This window comes from Emydura macquarii, unplaced genomic scaffold (genome assembly GCF_026122565.2).
Source record: "Emydura macquarii macquarii isolate MOO-44397 ecotype Brisbane River unplaced genomic scaffold, CSIRO-AGI_Emac_v2 contig_1876, whole genome shotgun sequence".
Taxonomy (NCBI): Eukaryota; Metazoa; Chordata; order Testudines; family Chelidae; genus Emydura; species Emydura macquarii.
This window is the reverse complement of record NW_027132013.1, coordinates 8,665,529-8,680,368: the sequence shown is the minus strand read 5'-3', so window position 1 is coordinate 8,680,368 and position 14,840 is coordinate 8,665,529. Positions and strand designations below refer to the sequence as shown.

The 14,840-nt window shown below is 39.7% G+C and overlaps 1 long non-coding RNA gene across 2 annotated transcripts in view; it reads left to right on the top strand.

The window, feature by feature from the left end:
- The window catches only part of LOC137159377 (uncharacterized), a 403,501-nt gene that overhangs the window by 105,063 nt on the left and 283,598 nt on the right, over nucleotides 1-14,840 (top strand). For both annotated transcript variants that reach the window (XR_010921622.1, XR_010921623.1), the window contains exon 2: nucleotides 2,674-2,763. This is a non-coding gene — a long non-coding RNA (uncharacterized lncRNA). The remainder of the gene's footprint in view (nucleotides 1-2,673; nucleotides 2,764-14,840) is intronic.

The window sequence follows — 14,840 nt, the reverse complement described above, 5'->3', positions numbered from 1 at the left end:
AAGTCTGCAAATTCCAGCCACAAAATGTTTCTTCTGAGCAAATCTAAAAGGAACTCCCCTGTATAGTTTGTATGCCACTTTGTGATATGGTTTAATATAAAATACAGCATAAATGTGTAAGTGGCTTGATTTTGATAGCTCAACTGATTTTTATAACTCAAAGATAGATCAATACAAACAGAGTACACACCAATCCCTAGGAAACATCCCCGCAGCTCAAATCTGTTCAAAGTTGGTCACAGTTCTTTGGGTTTTTATAGCCTCCTTGTTGACTTCTCTCTACTTTCAGTGATTAGTTGTATAACATTCATTTTTTTCCTTGCAGTCATTATATCCTGTATATGTATTATGATTAATCTCTCAATACATTTGTTCCAAGGCAATGTTCATCTGCTAGTAATTCTCCATTATTTCTCATAGTACAACTATGCAAAGCTTCATGGGAAACTGGTTCAGGTTTAGCACCTAACTCAGTTCCTCCTGTTATAATACTTGATTATGCAGTTAACCTATTTTTGCAACTATGTTGGATGGTTTATGAAAATGGGTCATGCTCTAGATGCATTTCCATTCCTTTCAGGGCACATCTTACATAAATTCAATATGCTGATAGTCAAGTATACCTTTAGTTTCCCTTGACATAAGCATGAGGGATGCTGGGAACTCTAGGCCTATATGGGAACAAATATAGGGTCAATATCCTATGAAGTCTAAGCAGAATAATCTATTTTCTAGGCGGAACTTGAATGTACTACTGAGTGTTTCACAAATCTTAGTTGGTCCCTCTCTCTTTCGGCATTGTTTAGGTAAAAAGCTAATCCATGGGGTTAGTAGAGGAATCTCTGTAGAATTCACACTGTCATTACTTTTTTTCTAAATATTGTCCCACCCTTCTTTACACACACACACACTTTCAAGCAACTACAATTCCCTCTTTGCCTATAGCCTCATTTGATACAATTTAAAACTGTTTGAAGCTTGGATTCCAGTATTGCGTACTACCATGAGTTCTCATGGGTACACGACTGTAGATACCTACACTTGAACCCTACCACAAAGGGTCACAGAAATCAGTTAAAAAAATCCCAAAACGATTTATCTTTAGGAGAGGAAAAAATGCCCTGAGACATGCCACTGAACTCCAGATGCTTTGATGTCCTCTTAAAGATCAAAACAGAACTAGTTAGGATCAAAGAATAACTGGCTCAAGCCATTGCCAAAATTTCCCCCCCTTTTTCCACCCTCCCTTCCCCAACAGCTAGATGCTGGAGGGAAGTCTTTGGCCTTTGGCTAAATAAATTAGACCCTTGGAGAGGCATTATTCATTACATTGAAGGTTCACTGAACTTACAGAAAGCCCTTTATGGGAAACTGAGGTTGTTCCACAGTGGGCTGCCAGATGGTGTGCAGGGCAACATGCTAGCCTTGACACCATGGGTCATTCCAGTGGTGAATGCCCTCTGTAACAGCAATATCATTAGCTCACTTCAGTTGGACAGTCAGGTTAACATATCTGAACTGTTAATATTGTAATAGGGCCAAGTCTTGCACTCAGTCTGCCTAAAGCTAGTCTGTATCTCTTAATAGTTATGCAGATGTGTCATAATCATTGCGCCATGGAGGGCTAACAAAATTGTAGTGCTGTATCATACCGCCTGGTTTAACTCTGACTATCCAATGCCAACACCGATATCTTTGCAAGTATTTGAGTCATAGATTTTAGAGATGAAACAGGGCTATTAGATTATCTAGTGCTTTGTCTTCCAATTCCGGATTCTCTTCAGTAGTACATTTTCTCTAGTATATTGTTCAGTTTTAAGTTACTAAAGTCTTCGAAGCAGCAAAGTTTACACCACATTCTGCCTAAAACTGAGAACAGTCACTGCAGGATTATTTTCTATGAGTGAGATTTCCAAAAACTCTTAGCACAGACCTATCTTTGCTTCCATTGAAGTCAACTTACCTTTACCTTCAGTGGGAGGTATTAGGATTTTCAGGATCTCAGCATTGGCCTATTGCACATGCATACTTGCTAGTGCCTTATCCAGTATATTTTAAGTGGTCAGGCTTTTACCAGTGAGGCAATTCCACAGTTAAATAGATTTCACTATTAGAAGTTTGGCCTATTACTCTGCCCAAATCTCCCTCTTCTTCATTTGTTCCTATCAGTAGCCATTACAAAAGTGTAGAATGGGATGCTATTCTGGAGTACCACCCAAGCAAATTTCTTCTGTCCATATTTATGAAGGTGAAATGTCCTAATTTTCATGAGGAAACAATCTTTTGGTGACAATAATGGCACAGATTCATTGCTCTCAGCAAACCTGTAAAATGGAGGTGTTTTGTCAAATAGAAAATTATGCTTTCTTGGAAAAAGAGTGAATCTTTTTCTCAGAGGAGAGAAGGAAGGAAGAAAAACAATAAAAACTGCTCACAGTCAAAATTGCTTGTTTTCTTCATATGAAGTTTTTTTCTGAGTCAATTTTGAGGTACAACTGCCATAATAATAATAATTAATAAAACCCTACTCTTTTTGTGACATTGTGATTTCCTCCCCACTCCTCCATAGATTTCTCAATTGGGAAGGTTTTGTTTTTCTACACAATACTGCTTGTCACTTATGAGCAATCTACAATAGTCTTACTTAATGTCTTTTTTCTTTATCTGCTCCAGAAATGAATTTCTCTCCTGCAAGAATTCAAGATAGCTTAGCGATGTGGGAGCCAAAGAAGCTGACATTCGATTGGGTAGTCTGAACATCATGTGAGTGCAATGGGTTTATTTGAATGATGATCACATGTGAGCTTAGGCTAATGGGTGTGACTGGTTTCATCCGAAGAACTAATGGTGAGGGATTTAAAAAAAAAAAAGGCATTTGGCTAATAATAACAACCAAAGTAATAAGAGAAATTTTGTCACAGGCCAGGTTTGTTGTCTTCAGTGTAATTTTGTCTCATACCTTGTGGTACACAATCTCTTCTAGGCAAGATGAGCACAGAACATCTTGCAAGTGAAAGCTCCAATTTTCCTTTAAAAGGGATTAAATTTAAAATTAAAATTAAATGGAATTACATTTAAAAGGAACTCTCTTTGGAATCCCCCTTAAGGATTCCTTTTCATTTTCTGTCTTCACTTATTGAGGTCAATGGGAATTGTTATTCCTCAAGAATCAGGCCCATAGGTAAACTGTATTAGGGAACATAGGGAGGCAGCAAGCCATGAAGCTAGCCCTCCTCTTTCTGATCACTGAGTGTGCTGTTGACTTATTTGTCAACTGAAACATGAATGTAAGCCCATAACCTATTAGATGCATGGCCCTCATTGGGAATTCTGTCTCTGCTGAGGATGTTGTCTCTTAGCCTGCCTCATAAACGTTAGTCTCCATCACATACTGCTATGCAATCGATAATCTCAGCTCAGGGAGAATCCATAATAATGAAGGCCAAGATTTATGATAATTGATAAAACTAAGCACTACAGAAAATGACACAAAGCCTACCTGGCCAAAGTCTAGATAGACCTTGCTATCTGTTCTCTTGCCCCAAAATAGAATCATTTTGACCTTTTATTTAGCTGGAATGCTACCAACTAAACTACAAAGCCGCAGCCAGTGTTGTAAACTTTGATTAAACTTTTCAGCTCTGAGAAGACCCTAAGTAATATTAATGACCTTCTCAGGTTTAATGTACTAATACAGAAGGGAAGAACAAAAGGCCATTTATTCTAAGTCTCAGTGCAATAGGCACTAAGCATGGTCCATCTAGAATAGTAAAATCATCTCTGATGTTACTGATGATGGGATTGTAATTCTTGATTTTTCCTATATTTGTTGGACTTCAAAGTTTAGATCCCTTTTGGTCTGATAAAGGTCCAGTGTAAAATTCTGGTAGGACTCTCTGTTAGCTCTGTTTGGATACTGCAAAAAGAATGTTTGTGAACAGCCACTGGAATTTTGAATGGCTGTTGGTTCTACCATGTTCATACTCTTGTTTACTTCCCTCCGGCCCCCCTCTGACTCTTCCCTCCCTGACACTATTCATATACATTGGTGGAGACAGGTTTTGCTCACCCAAATACTTGGGAACTGGATGTTTGTTATGTGAATGCTCAAATCCTCATGACGGCAAAAGGATTTGCATAAGCAAAAAGATTCACTGTTGTTTGATAAGCAGTGAACAGCAACTATCATTCTTTATTTTTATTATTCTGTTTACTCCCTCACTGGAGGTTTTTTTAGAAATGATAATATGTGACTTAAATGACTAGTCACTATTCCTGAATAGTGAGTAGCCAAAATGTAAGGTTTGCAAACAGCCAATAGGCTTTCAATTTGTTCACAAACATGTTTTAAACATTTATGAATAGTAAACTAATTAATACAAATTGGTCTGTTTGCAAATGAGTTTTATGAACATAAATAAGGGCTAAATTCATCTAAGTTCTTTTGCAACTAGTCATTCAACTAACTTTAGTCTGTGGTATCCAAACTCATCCCTTTAACTAGGAAACTGACTGTCGATAGTTTCATACATGATAAATGCAAGATTAGATTGGTGAGCAAAACAGAAATATTTTCTGTGTCTAATCTGCAGATCAAAATGTTTATTTTTAAAATGTGTTTAAAAGATCAATGGTAATGAGGTTTAAGTTGAAAATATTCATTATTTTGGAGACAAAATAGATTTTCAAAACCTGGTTGTTCGCTAGCAATGTCCTTATAACATTTAAAAACAATTGATTTCTGTTTTTTAAACAGAGCTGATGTCTCAAACCCAATACACTCCTGTGCTAGCATGAGTGAAACTGACTAGAGAGCAATTAGAAATAAAAATGAAACTTTTCCTATATGGTTTTGGGGTGGAGGGTTGAACCAGGTGTTAGGGTAGGGGGCTACATGGTGCTGAAAATCCCAATAATAAGAAGCATCCCAATCCCCTTGCACAGCTGCATGCAGTAGCAATCCATTCATTTTCTGTCTTCTGGGCTGCACCGGGACTATTTGCTTCCACTCCCTTTTGAGGAGCAGGAGAACAAGAAGGGTTCAGAGATAAAGAGGGCATTGGTGGGTGCAATCATAATGGATGGATCAGATTGTTCAATCCTTATGCGCAAGATATAACCCCAGCAAGATGTTTGCTTCTGGCAGCTCTTGTAGATATACTCATAGTAGCTGTAATCTAGCTAGTTCAATAAAAAGAGAAGTGAGGATGCAGAGGGGTGGGCTTTAGCACAAGATGCACAAGTAAGTGTATATCCAAAGAGGTCAGGCAGGCTGGCTCAGTCCAGGCTGAAGCCTGTGTTGCAGAGTCCTCATGTCAATTGTTTAGTGAGATCCCTAGAGTACAGCTAACATGGGTACATCTATACAAACTCAATGCAAACGAACTGGAAGTGAAGTCCAAAAAAAATTTACAAGATAATTTAACATACACGAGTGCTGGGCTTTTCAAAAACACTCAGCATTGGCTTGACTTTATTCCCAATTAAATAAAATGGTAAAACTCCCACTGACTTTCAGCAGTGGCCTAACTCTGCTGTCATTGAGCATTTTAAAAATTATTTCAGTTTTAATAATCTGGGTGGTGCTAACAGAAATCCATGTAAGGAATGTCTTCAAATGGGTTTTTATGTTGACGGAGTCATTTTAAATTGAATGCATTGGGAGGTGGTGCTGGTGGGGGATCTCTTTCTTAAGAGAAATGGCTTCTAATTAAAAACCTCACATTCTGCATCGATACATGATGCACTGTTGTTCACAATTTAATATAAAGTAGATGCAACACAAAGCAAAGAAATGAGCAACAATATGTTTAAGTGGAGACATGAAAAAAATAATCTCTGTTTACCGAGGCTCCAGCCTGCATGAAAAAATACAATTTAGCTGTGATAATAGAAATTACATTTCAATCAATATGCTCTTTGCTATTAATCCATTTTTCCCCTTTTATGTGAAGAGGCCTTAATAATATGTTAGACAAATCATACTGTTTAAAAAGTAATTTGGAATAAAAGTGCTTTTAAATTCTTACAGTCCAGGCATGCATTTTGCAGGAATAATAATACGTTCTCTCGTTAATGTATGGATTCATACTTGTATATGTGCATTAGCATACATTTTTTTTGGTCTGGTCATTATTATAAGCATTTGCTGCTGAAGATATAGAGTGAAACACTTCATCCACTTGACCCCTCCATAGTCACACTTTCTAAATACTAGAGATGGACCCAAGAAGCAAAGGCTCTGAATTTGAACTTCTCCAAAGTCAGGGATTGTTTAGACATAATGCTTTTGGTTAGAGTCAGAGGACAGTCAAAGAGTTAGATACAACTCTAATTTATCCCCAAATTCTGGAGTGCTCAGATCCCAGGAACTTGGTTTGTCTTCATATAAATAAAAACAACCAAAGAACCCTACCTCTCTTGTATATTGATTACAGAGGAAGGGAAGATGCCATATTTTTATGTCATTCCAGTTGTGCATGTATCTCTTAGGCCTTGTTTTCTGTCTGCTACACCTTTTACTATAGTAAATGGAGTGAAGTAGCTGACGTATAGAGAGTGAGTGTTCTGAATGGAAGCAGGAAATATGTGAAATGTCATGAAATTGCCAATCAAATATTGCAGAACTAAGTGGCTTGGATAGTTCAGAAAAACACTCCAGTTTTAGACACTTCTCAGAATGCAGACTCCAACTCTGCATGAGATTTGCCCATGTTTGTAATAATAAACTCCACATTTGTGGGTGTTTTGTGCTTCTGAATTCCCATTTGGGCCTGCCATTAGGTTTGACTTAAGTAAGCTGTAACTTCTATCAAACGCTGTAAAGAAGAATATACCTATTGTCACACTAAAGACATTTGAAATTAATCAAACCAGCTATGTGGCTTCAGACGTTCCTGCTGTTGCACACAAAGAACCTGATAATGGATCACTTCCATTTGCTGAAAAGTGTCTAAACCAATCTGGACAAGAGAATCAGAGAGCTGCCACAAGCTGTCTCAGGGTAATAATTGTAAAATACTTCAAATACCTTCTTGGCTAAGCCCAGAAGGAGCTGATCTCAACATAGTTTCTTTTTAATCTTCAGCAAACCATTTCAGTCAGGACACTGAGTTTCAGTGTGAGTGAATCAAGTATCAAAGCAGTCACAGAAGGTGTTTTTACATTGCCTTTACATTCAGAGCTTTTAAGCATATGGGGCTGAATGAACCCTATGAAGGAAAAAAGTAGGCCTGGCCAGAAAGCAAAAATTTCATTCTGTGGAAAATGTTGTGGTTTCTTGATTTGTTTTTATTTCAGTGAGTGAGGAATGAAACGTAAACCATTTGACATTTTTTATGAAAAAACACCAGCGGAAGGGAAGAAGAAAAAATATATGGGTTGGGAGAGGAAAGAGAGACCCACCCATTTCAGAATACCCAATAGCTCCGTGGCTAGGTACTCATCTGGCAAGTGGAAGATCCAGATTCAGAAAGAACAGGGACTTGAACCCCGGAGTCTCTTATCTCAGGTGAACACCTACTACCTAGCTATTATGGATGGGGTCTCTCCATCCTGGGCCTGAGAAATTTTTGTCAACTGATACATTTCCACAAAAAGTTTCAGTTTTGACAAATTGATATATTCTGACCAAAACAAGATTTGTTGAAAATTTCTCTATTGGATCTAGAATAATGGGGGATGGAGGAGGGAGGTCACTTATTTTATGGCCCACATTCCACTTTAGGTACCTCTTCTGTAGTGCGTATCCCACACAGGCCCTGAAAAGATTAATGTGGGATTGAGGCCAATTAACATATCTGGCAGCACCTGTGAGAGAGAGAGCCAGAAATAATGGATAATGAAGTCCAGCTGCGGAAGGGCTAGGTCATGGTTATAAAGCCAGGGAGGCTGAAGGGGATGGGGGAGGAGAGAGCACGTGTGCATGCCAGTCTATCTAATTACTCTCTGCAGGATAGAAGAGGTATCAAGTGGTTCAAGGAGGCAGCAAAGAGTATGAGGGAGCAGATCTAGGGTCCCTGGACCGGAACCTAGAGTAGAGGGAGGGCCTGGGTTCCCTTACTAGCCACCAAGGAAGGGGAGGGGAAACCCTCTGAGAAGGTGTGTAAAGATCATGGAGCCCAGGGACTGATAGAAGACTTGCTGTAAGTTCATCGAACTATAGCTGGGTTGGACTCTGTAACGCCAGAAGGGGTGAACTAACATGTGACTTGGCTGGAGGGGCAACTTGTGAGAAGACAGATCATTGCAGTGATGGAACAGTTATCAGTATGGGGAGCTATATGGAGATACAGCTGCTGCATTATGCCTGGCCTTGAGGAGGCTCTCCTGCAGTGAGTGAGCCCCTTTACTATGCCAAAATGGCAGTGTGCCTATATCAGGTAGGTCGGTGTCAAATATAGGAATTATACCTTGGATTCCTGCTGTGGTGATCTACAGGATTGATGCTCTCCAAATGCCTGATTTTTACAAAGGCTTCAGATGCTTTTCAAGACCTGTAATAAAAAAGCAAAAAACAAAATGAGGTACTTGTTCAGTTGAAAATATGGTATAAACCAGGTATGGCCAAAATGGCTCATGAGCCGCATGTGGCCGTTTTACAGTTAAAGTGCGGCTCACAGAACCACCTATGCCTCCCCCCATTCTCCACCTACCAGACTGAGGTGGGGAGATTAAAGCTTCTGCTCTGCGGCAGGGTGATGGGGCTAGAGGATTTCATTTAAGCTCAGGTTTGCAATATAGTTGAACAAAATATATGCATCTGTACAAACCCAAGTGTTCATATCAGTTGAACTAAAGACAAATATCGGGTTTGATTTGGCAAATTCTAATAATCACCACGATGCTACTCAGAGTCTAAAATCTGGGTGCTCACTTCAGCTGTGTGTGAATGAAAGGAGAGGGATAGCTGAATAAGTGACTGTCTAAGACCAGTCCTGCACTACTGAAGGTGAGCCCTGAGAATGGAAAAAAAGAGAGGGCTATTCCCCATTGGTCTGCCGTTCTTTGCCACTGCTGCACTACCTGGGTGATGTGCTCACTGCAACACGTACAGCGGGTAGGATTCAGGTTTATATCATTCTGTAAAGTCGTCCTGTTTGGTGCAAGTTTGTGTCTGGATATGTTACGTTCCCCTATCCAGTGCTTGCGCCTCAGTATAACACAGTGGTTAGGACACTGACTGGACTGTGAGTCAGCAACTCTCGATTGTACTCTCAAATTGATCACTGACTCACTGTGACACTTTGGATAAATCAGTATGTCTTAGTTTCCAAGTCCATAACATGTGAATAATAACAATTAATCAGTATAGGACCTATAGATGAGAAAAGCAGTATGTAAGTGCTAACTATTCTTATTTGCTTTATGATTATTCGACAGAATGGTAGGGAGGGGGAAAATACCTTGCTTAAAAACCAAACACCAACTCTTTCCAATTCACGGTAATACCATTCAAAGTCATCTACCACATTGTCATGTTTCCACTTCCATTTCTCAAATGAAGGCATTCAGCTAGTGTAGAATAGAAAGAGTCAAAAATATAGATAGCAGATCCATATTTCCTAAATAAACAGATGCCCTGACTCTCTACCAAGCCAGGAGACCTGTGCCTTTGCAATTGTCAGTCCACAGAGTGTTATGAATGGTAAGCGACACTGAAGGCAGACATAGACAAATTTCTTTCTGGCTACGCCAATTTCTTTTTAAGCTCCTTTAATTCCCAGTGTCCTCATAACTCCTCAGGCCCCTAAAAACACAGTACAAAATAGCTTTGAGTACTGTATTTATTGCTGCTGATATGGGATCTCCCTCCTCTTCTCTCTATACAAACACGTACAGAGTTTTGGACATGATTTTTCTGTTTCAATTCTTCACCATTCTGAAACCTGATGTCTGATGTCACAATGTGAGATGTCCACTTCCCATACTTAATACGTTTGTTTGTTTGTTTTATTTAAAACAGTGCATTTGGTTAAAGGTGTGTTAGAGACGCCATTTGAAGTGACAAGGCTGGTGTATATCAATTTTTTTGATAAATTGACAAACTGATTATGAGCTTGTAGTGTTCAGTGGGCAGCACTGAACATTGTAAGATAGACGTTCCTAGGGTTGCATCTGGGACTGGGGGATATTGCTTGGGGTCATTCTATTCCATAATCTAAAGAGCGGCTTGCCAGATGCACTTGCTCACTCAGTTGGGAGCAACTTGCTTGCTGGAGGCTGTGCGTGATCTCCCCAGGAGTGGGAGTTCACACAGCAAAGCAGAGTAAGAAGGGTTCCAACAGTGGGGGAATGGAGTGACACAGTGATTCACCAGTCAGATTACCAAGGGGAATGTCACAATCACAGATCACCTGGTGCAGTTCATAGTATGAAGTTCTGTCATTAAGTCAAATGGGGTCATTACACAACAGTTATGCCAAGGTTGGACAAGGTTGCTTCCTGAACCTTCTGACTGCTGCAGATACGCAATGCATCATCCTGTCCCCACCTTCAGTTCTCCTTGCGAAAAAGAGCTGTGCAGCTGTCCTGTGTATTTGCTCATATGTACTGTATGACGAACAACCTCAAATCTAATAATGTTCATGTTTAGTCTCATCTGTAAAGTGCCTTATCATGCAAACAACATCCCAAGGTGTTGAACACTTTGAAACGGATTATACATGAGCTCAGCTAAATGCAATATTAAAATGAGTCTCTTCATCTTCCCTTTAAATCTAAAAACACGGCAGCAAGTGAACTTCGCTGACTCTGAGGAGTTGAGGTTGCTTTGCAGATAAAAAGGGGCCACCTGTGCCAAAAGCCTCATTTACCAGTTAAACAACTAAGGTAGAGCTTTGAAACGGCAAGTGACTGAGAACCCAAGAGAACTCTAGCTGGCATAAGTGCAAAGGAAGGAGTAGGAGGCTTGTGAAATAGGACAAAGACGGTTAATGAAAGAATTTATGGGTAAGAATTAAGATTATACAATCAATATTTTGACAGTCTGGCACTGTAAGTCATCCAAAAGACTAATACAACACAAAAATGATGTGACTAGATGACGGGTTAATGGACAGGAGCGTGTCTGGCATGATTGGCCCCTACGTTGAAGGTACAGAGCTAGAAACATTTAGATGGGCCTTCTAAACATTCTGTGAGCTGGCAGAAATAAAACAGTGAGGAAATGGAGAATAATTTCCACAGACATACAGCACACACAACATTGTAGAGGGGACAGGAGTTTTTAGAACGAAGCCAGCAGCGTGGGGCTCTTTACCCTGAGGGCCAGGACATTACTTTTCAAGATTAAAGGTTGATGGATAGGACATGAATGGGGTGTTTCTTTCCAGGATGAGGCTCGCTGGTACAAGATTAACTCACAGAAAGAAGTGTCTTGTTGTTTAGAAGTAGGGGACTGATCTTCATAGGGCAGAACCAAGGCCTGGCTTCCGAGCAGGAAAGAAAGCAAGCCAGAATGACTACACTTGCCTTTCTTGAGTGTTTGTTTTTGGTTTTTTTCTATATTTCATTGCTAGGATTTTGCACAGCTTCTGAATGAAACAGATTAGCCATTTTTAGGGGAGGAGATAAACATTCCAGGAAACTTTTTTTTTCGCCATTAAGAAAATTGACTATACACTCCAAGAAAGGTCATTGAAAACTAAAAAACATGACCCGTGAAGTAGGAAACTGGGGTCCAGATAAGATTTTAGATAATGGCTCAACTTTTGTAAAAAAATATATAGGAAAAGAGAGAGAGGTTCAAATGTGCACTGTTCTAGCTTTGTTCTTTTTTTTTTTTTTTTTTTTTTTTTTTTTTCAGTGATTATTTTTAGTGAAAAAATTGGATCCATTTTATTCACTTATTTTGGGAAGGAAAAAAGTTTTGGAGTGTGTGGTTTTTTTTAAATCTATGGTTATAATAATCCTCCTTCAATTATGTAATAAAATAAAAACTGACCCTCCAAAAGCTTGCACTCCCAAATTTCTTCAAGCATTTTTTCCGACATTACAAACAAAATATAAGGTATTAGTTGTGTATGTTTTTTTTGTTTGTTTGTTTTAAAACCCTTAAAGGTTTGCTTTATTGGGAATTTAAAGTACCGGGTTTGATCAGTTTGAACTTGAATTCTGAAATAAACAAGGAATTAATTTAAGATAAATGGTTACCGAAGTTTTAAAATTATGAGTGAGCTTAGAAAGAATTTCTAAATAATTGATAATCCCAGGGAAGGAAACCAGTCAATGGAATTAGCTTTAGGAAAGCAGGAGGCTTCCTGGAACCAGTGGTCACTTTCGTGTTTTACAAAATTCTTATTCTCGTCTATGGCACTTGATCATGATGCCACTTGCTGGGTTTCCCCTTGCTTTTCCATTGATTAGGCTATTGGTATAAGTGCAATAGGGAGGGCAGTATATTTAGTTGTTAGAACAGGAACAGAGAATTAGATCTTGTTTTATCCTATGCTTGTTGTACTACTGATTGCTGTGTGACCATTTAAACTTTTCTGTTTTTTATTTTATCCTTTTATAAAAAGGAAATAATTATATAACCATTGCAGAGCTGTCGTGAGAAAGGTTTGTAAAATGCTTAGATTTCCTTAGGTGAAAGGTGATATAGGGTATCAGTGCAAAGAACTGTTTTTGTTCATATAAATCGGCTGATACTTACGTGTACCCACTGAATTCTACTAGGCAGAGTCAAATTGCTCATCTGTGTGTCATAGACTGCATGTTGCTATAAATGAAAGGAGATTCCCCTTTAGCTCAAGTATTAGAGGCCTATGTTTTCAATGCAGAAAGATCAAATTTCTATCTGTGCCGTCACTGAGAGTTTCTGGGTGATCACTGAGACAGATATTGTAACCCCATGCAGTATCTTTCAGGGGAACATATTGTATTGCAGTTATGAATGGTTTAGGTATCCCAGTAAGCTGGGGATTAATAGCAATTCCATGGGAGAGGGTTATTTTAGCTCCACCAGGAGCTAAAAACAGTGTGTGCGGGGTGATTATGGTGAATCATTCAGGTTATAAACACCTCAAGAGGTACCATGCCCGGGACAGGATTGCATATACCGATTCAAATTGCGGTTTGCAGAGACCAACAAACTATAAAGATTGTCTGGCATAAAAGGGCTTAACTGATTTGGTGCCTTCTTTCTGATCCTGCAAACAGATAGGACCCTCTTTCCAAGAGGACCCCCAACCCTTGTGGAAGTGATGGAAAGTGATTTGGTCTTTTAGAGCCTGTGATGGGGTCTGCGCCATACAGCAGCCCTGATGAGGGCCTGAGAGACCTATTAGGACACCTGGCATCACCAGTGAGAGGGAGGGCCAGAGTTTCTTGAGTGAAGCTTGGCTGAGGAATGGCTAGGACAGCACTATAAAGCCAAGAAGCTGAAAGGGATCTGCAGGGGAAGGAGGCTGGAATGAGGGAGGTGCTGGGGATAAGCAGGAAGTTCAGGGACAGAGTAAGCCCTGAGATCCTGGCCTGCAGTAATGAGTCTAGGTAGGAGGGAATGAATAGCCTTTGGGAGTAAAAAAAGTTCCTGTGGTAAACCCAGACACAGGCAAGGGAAGAGAGAGAAGAGGCTGGGTAGGAAGGTTTCTAGGAAAACAGTAATAGGCATGGGGAGTGAGCAGACCTGGATGGCTCATTATAGAGTCCCTGGGCCAGAACACAGTGTAGCGGTTGGGTTTGGGTTCCCCTGCTGGTCACTGGTATAGCGGCACAGAGCCATAGGTCAGAGGGCCAAGTTACCAGGACATACTATTGCAAAGTGAACAGAGAGCAGAAACGGACACCCCATATCATGAGACACTTTCCCAGAGCGAGACACAAGGCGGTGCGCTAGCAGTGAGTGAGAATCCCATAACAGGGCACCATAAGACTGATTGGTGACCTCTGGTAAGGTTTTAGCGTGCATACAGACATTTTTGTTGTTGTTTTATATGTTTTCTTTTCTGAAATGCTTTTACATTAAGAATAAATGTGCTTACTTAGAAAGAGTTGTATAGGAACTGATAACTGCTGGCAACACGCTATTCATAGCCCTCGGACAGAAAGCAAAGTACCGGCACTGGCCTTTAGGGGATATCACAGTGTATGGCAGGGGACTGCTCAGCTTTAAAACCTTTATCAGGAGGGAGAGAGATGCAGGCCTCTATTGAAAAGAGGTGCCAGCTGGGAGCTGGAAACCTTAAGTGTTCCTTTGAGGGACCATGGAGGGGAAATACAGGTGCAGTAGTTATCCTGAACTGTGACAACTAGAGCATGCAACCTAGTTGCAGTACTCATGAATTAAGACACTTTCCCTGCAGTGAATATTAGCCAACATTTTAGACCTGGGACAGTGCCAGCAATAACGAGATGTATATCTATGGTATGTTACAGTAACTCATTAGCAAATGGTGTTAATAACAGGCCTATTGCCTTTGCAAGTAATCAGTCACCTTTGCAGTATGTCAACCAGCTACACCATTTTAAATCAACTGTTTCTAAAGGTGAAAAACTGCTTGACATGCTGTCAATATATTGTGCACAAAATATTCTGAGACAAGAAGGAAAGGAGCATGCTCCATTCCAGAGATGGTTTAATACAGCAAAAATTATTCACAGCAGCTGATGGCAGGCCTCTGCAGAATTTATTGTCTGTTTCCTAATTGTGTGCTTGTTTGCTTTTTTTTGGTGCTTAAAGGTTTAGTATTTGTGAGAAAACATTGGCAACTAAATAATTTTTGCAGCTTTTCTCCATTTAGCATTTCAGTTCATCAGTGTGAATAGTTGCTCATGAATTCTTTATTTGCTGATTTGTATATTTATAGCTATTTATCATATTTAATCTATTGAGCAGG